A 5000-nucleotide genomic window follows, 5' to 3' on the forward strand; every position below is an offset into this window, starting at 1 on the left:
CTACTTGGTTTTTGTCTATCCTGGCTTTTATCCAATTATCTCTTAATGATTGATCTTATGCTGCTACTAACAAAGTTTCTGCCTCCCGTTTCAGCCTTCCTTTCTACAACCATGTCTCACTAATACTATTTTTGCTGCAGCTATCTTTGGGAATCTGCCCTGCAAAGTCTTCTCTTGCCAGTCAGTTAACTTTTGTCTTTTTTTTTCTTGTTTTTAACTTCGTTTGGTTTTTGGGGTTTCCCTATGCTTTGCTGTGATTCTAGCAGCGCTTAATAAACTTATTTCTCCACGTTTACCTACATAGGAGTCTATATCTACTCTAGCTAACTCTATGAAGTCTTCTACTGATATTAGCCCTCTTCCACCTTCCTTTCTACATAAGTATAATCTTGATACTCCTGCCCTTGGGTGGAGTTCTCCATCCATATTGAATTCCTTCCTAGTATTTCTGTCTAGCTTTGCTAATTCGGGTTTTGTGCAATCTACAAAAGCTGCAGAATATCTAAGTGATGAAACTGCACAAATATTTACACCCTTCACTAGATTCGGACCATTTAGCCTTGACTTCATTAGCTTCCTCACCCTTCTGATGTACTCTTTCTAAGTTTTTGTTTTCATTTCTTTAGTTAGTACCCTGTCATATTCTAATACTACAAAATACTTATATCTCTCTCCTTCCTTTAATGATTTTAATGTCTAGCCATCTGGTAATAGGATGCCTTTACTGTTGACTAGCTGTCCCCTTCTCATGACTAATATTTCACACTTATCTATGCCAAATTCCATGTCTGTATCTTTGTTGAAGACTCTTACAGTCTGTATTAAGTAATCTATCTCTTTTTTATTCTTACTAAAAAGCTTCAGATCAACCATGTAGAGCAAATGGTTAATTTTTCCCTTACTATTTCTAAACTGATACTCTGTCTTTGCCTTCCTTAATACTAAACTGAGAGGGATCAAACACAAGACAAATATTAAAGGGGATAACGAGTCTCCTTGGAAAATTCCTCTCTTGATTCTAACCTTCTCTAAGACTGTGTCACCTGAGTAAAGATTTACTTTCCATTTCTTCATGCTATAGCTAATTAATTCTTTTATATTGTCTGCTATACTGAATATACTCAGACATTCTCATCCATGAATGTGGGATCATGTTATAGATTTTTTGTAATCTATCCACGCTATCGTTAGATTTTTCTTTCTAGCTTTTACTTAATTTAGAACTGCTTTGTCTATGTATAATAGATCTTTTGTTCCTCTAGCCTTCTTCCTGAAAATGTTCTGTTCTTCTGGAAGTAAATTCTGGTTGTCAAGGTACTCGTAAATGCTTTCTGAGAGCATTCCCGTTAACAGTTTCCATACTAATGGTTAACAAGTGTTTGGTCTAGCTGGGTACCCTTGCTCTTATATTTCATATTGATCTCCTTCTAGTCATCCAATCTGGTATTATTCTTCCATTAAGGCAATCCCGAAATTGTTCCCTCAGTTTCCCATGTACACTACTAAATTTCTTTAACCAGTACCCTTGAACTAAATCTGGTCCTGGGCCCTACCAATTCGGAATTTTTCCTTGCACTTAAAGCATTAATGCATTAGTCTTAGATCTGACTGCTTCTCACTCACTATTTCTTCCCTTACTTTCTTTAACCATACCGCGTCTCTATTATGATCGACTGGTTTATCCCAAATATTACTCCAGAATTGTTTAGCTTCTTCTGCATTAGGTTTCTCATGTTCAATACTTCGTTCTTCACTATTTATTTGGTTATAAAGTCTCTTCTGGTCAGTCTCAAATGATCTATTGAGTTGATACTGATCTATCCTTTTCTGATATCTCGAAAGCTTACCTGTTACTGTAATGATACGCTGTTTCAACTCTTATTATTATTATTATTGTTATTATTATTATTATTGTTGTTGTTGTTGTTATTATTATTATTATTATCATTATTATTATTGTTCAGTAGTTTTATTTTTATAACGTGCTTTCACTTCACTACCGAGCGCAGCTCTGTGCGCCTTGGGTATGTGCTGTGGTTTGGTGTGGTGCTCTTATGGTTATTATCATTAAGGTGGTAAGCTGGCAGAATCGTTAGTACACTGGGCTAAGTGGTTCACTGCATTTCGCCCGTCACTACGTTCTGAGTTCAAATTCCACCGAGGTCGATGTTGCTTTTCATCCTTTCCAGATCGATAAATTAAGTATCAGCCAAGTACTGGGGCTGATGTGACGGACTTACTCCTTCCCCACAAATGTGCCTATTGTAGAAAGGATTATTATTGTTGTTGTTGTTGTTGTTGTTTTTGTTGTTGTTGTTGTTGTTGCTGTTGTTGTTGTCGTTGTTGTTGTTGTTGCCTTTGCAAAGCTTCTAACGCTGAAGCTGTACTACAGTGTCAGCTGTTCACTACCAGTGAACTAAGGTAACACCTCTTATTTTTCGAGCACCTTCCGGCGCATTCGAGCGGTTCCAAGCAGTGCTGTTTTCTGCAAGTGCTCCACCCTTATTGCAGCCTCTATTTGTTCCGCGTACTTCTAGAGTTTTTATTCACAGTTCCCAGGGCTCCGGCAATCATTGGCACTACTGTTACCTTTTTCCTCGACCACAACTGCTTATCTTCCCAAGCTAACCTGTCATATCTCTCAACTTTTCTTTCTTCCTTATCGCATACCTTGTTGTCAGCTGGGCATGCTACGTCCATGATCCAGCATAGTTTGTTTTCTTTCTCAATTAAGACTATGTTCGGCTTCCTATTCTCAATCTCATGGTCGCACAGAATCATAAAATCCCATAGGATCTTTGCATTTCTATTTTAGACAATGCCTTCAGGTTTGTGGTCGTACCGATTTTTTGCTCTGTCAAGTCCATACTTGTTGCAAAGTGTCCAATGGACAAACCTAGCTATATTGTCATGGCGTCTCTTATATTCATTCTGGGTTAGTGCTAGTAATATGCCATACGGTTTCACCGTTTTGTCCACATGTTCTGCACTTCTCACTTCCTGATGTTTTGTCTATTCTGTATTTCATGAAGTTTGTTCTTAATGCTTGCTCTTGGGCAGCACAGATTACCGCATCCGTTTCCGGTTTTAAATCACTTTTAGTCATCCAAGAGTAAAAGAATATTATTATTCAGTAGTCTTATTTTTTTATCTCGTGGTTTCACTGCACTACCGAGCGCAGCTCTGTGTGCCTTGAGTATGTGCTGTGGTCTTTTGTGATGCTCTTATTTTTACTGTATTGGAAGTGTTTTACTTAGGATGTGCGCGGTGCCTAATAGTGCTATTTTCTGTATGTTATATTAACTTGTTAGTCCTGGTTTTGTTATGTCTTTGTCTAACTAATGCACCTACTATGATAGGAACTGTTTCTGTTTTAGACTCCACATTCAAGTTACCTCTATTTCCAGGTCTTTGTATTTTGAAAGTTTCTCCGTTTCTTTTAGAGAAACATTGTCATCTGTTCTTGATGATCTTTGACAACTATATACAGCCTATTGGCCTTAGTTTCTCTATCTGTGTGTATTTGAATGTCACATAGTATGGTTGCTTTCTCATTTTCTGTGACCTTTTCTACCGTGTGCCCATACCACCTTTTTCTGTTGTTATTCCATAGTGGTGGCATAGTTTCCAGTGTATATAGGTCCCAACTCTATTGTGTCTGTGAATATATTCCTTTTTAGCCAGGACTGGGCAGTATTATTATTATTATTATTATTAGTAGTAGTAGTAGTAGTAGTAGTAGTAGTAGTAGTAGTAGTAGTAGTAGTAGTAAGGCGGTGAGCTGTGAATATCGTTAGAACGCCAGGCGAAATGCTTAGCGATATTTCGTCTAACGCTACGTTCTGAGTTCAAATTTCGCCGAGGTCGACTTTGCCCTTCATCCTTTCGTGGTCGATTAAATAAGTACCAGTTACGCACTGGGGTCGATGTAATCGACTTAATCCCTTCCCCCAAATTTGAAGCCTTGTGCTTCCAGTAAAAATTAGTAGTAGTAGTAGTAGTAGTAGTAGTAGTAGTAGTAGTAGTAGTAGTAGTAGTAGTAGTAGTAGTAGTAGTAGTAAGGCGGCGAGCCTGATGTCAGGACAGTCGCGTATCTGTGTGGTTTCCACGAGCAGTCCTAGATCTCTCTCTTTTGGGGGGAATTTTGTTGTTATATTCGATTGTCTTTCATTGTTTACACGACGTTCATGTAACCTCATATTCTACTTGTCCTGTGCTGTCCACAATGTTTTTTTTTTTTAACGTAAACCCTTTGTGGTTAATAAAGAAATCATTATTAAGGCGGCGAGCTGGCGAAATCGTTAACACACCGGGAGAAATGCTTAGCGATATTTCGTCTGTCGCTACGTTCTGAGTTCAAATTCCGCCGAGGTCGACTTTGCCTTTCATTCTTTCGGGGTTGAGCACTGGTGTCGATATAATCGACTCATCTCCTTCCCTAAAATTGCTACCTTTGTGACAAAATTTGAATCCATTATAATTGTATACTTTCAGTTCCTGTCTGCTACCAACGCTACTGTCTACTACCAAAGCTTTGGTCCGCCCGAGGTTAAACAGAAGATAATTGCCCAGGTTGCCATGCAGTGAGACTGAACAGGAACCCAACAGTTGGGAAGCAGGCTTTACCATACCATACAGCCACGCCTATTTCTTTATCTATCTATACACACACACACATACATATCTATATATATATATATATATATATATATATTCCTTATTCTTGTTTTAGAATCTAATGCGACAAATAAAGAAAATGGTATTTCACATATATCATCGCCGAATTGACAAATGAACACACCAGCTTTTATGCAGTTATTTATTTTTACTATTTTACTGCTTAAGACGTAAAATGACTGTCAGCATAAACTCTCTTTTGATAAATCCGTATTTGTCTCTCTGCCTATGTCGTTCTCTTTTTGCTTCATTATCTCTAACATGTATATACATATACAATATGATATAGTATAATATTATATTATATTGTATGTATATCCCGT

General features: G+C 37.7%; 1 protein-coding gene and 1 long non-coding RNA gene across 5 annotated transcripts in view; one reads left to right on the top strand and one right to left on the bottom strand.

Annotated features, from left to right (window-relative positions):
- The window catches only part of LOC128247053 (uncharacterized), a 476761-nt gene that overhangs the window by 471655 nt on the left and 106 nt on the right, over positions 1-5000 (top strand). Inside the window, exon 5 of the long non-coding RNA XR_008263493.2 lies at positions 4495-5000. This exon is cut by the window's right edge and continues 106 nt beyond it. This is a non-coding gene — a long non-coding RNA (uncharacterized LOC128247053). The remainder of the gene's footprint in view (positions 1-4494) is intronic.
- LOC106868710 (vitamin D3 receptor) overlaps positions 1-5000 on the bottom strand; it is a 216343-nt gene that overhangs the window by 170707 nt on the left and 40636 nt on the right. The gene's annotated exons all lie outside the window — the stretch shown is intronic.

The sequence above is a fragment of the Octopus bimaculoides genome, chromosome 2 (genome assembly GCF_046866305.1).
Source record: "Octopus bimaculoides isolate indiv1 chromosome 2, ASM4686630v1, whole genome shotgun sequence".
Lineage (NCBI taxonomy): Eukaryota > Metazoa > Mollusca > Cephalopoda > Octopoda > Octopodidae > Octopus > Octopus bimaculoides.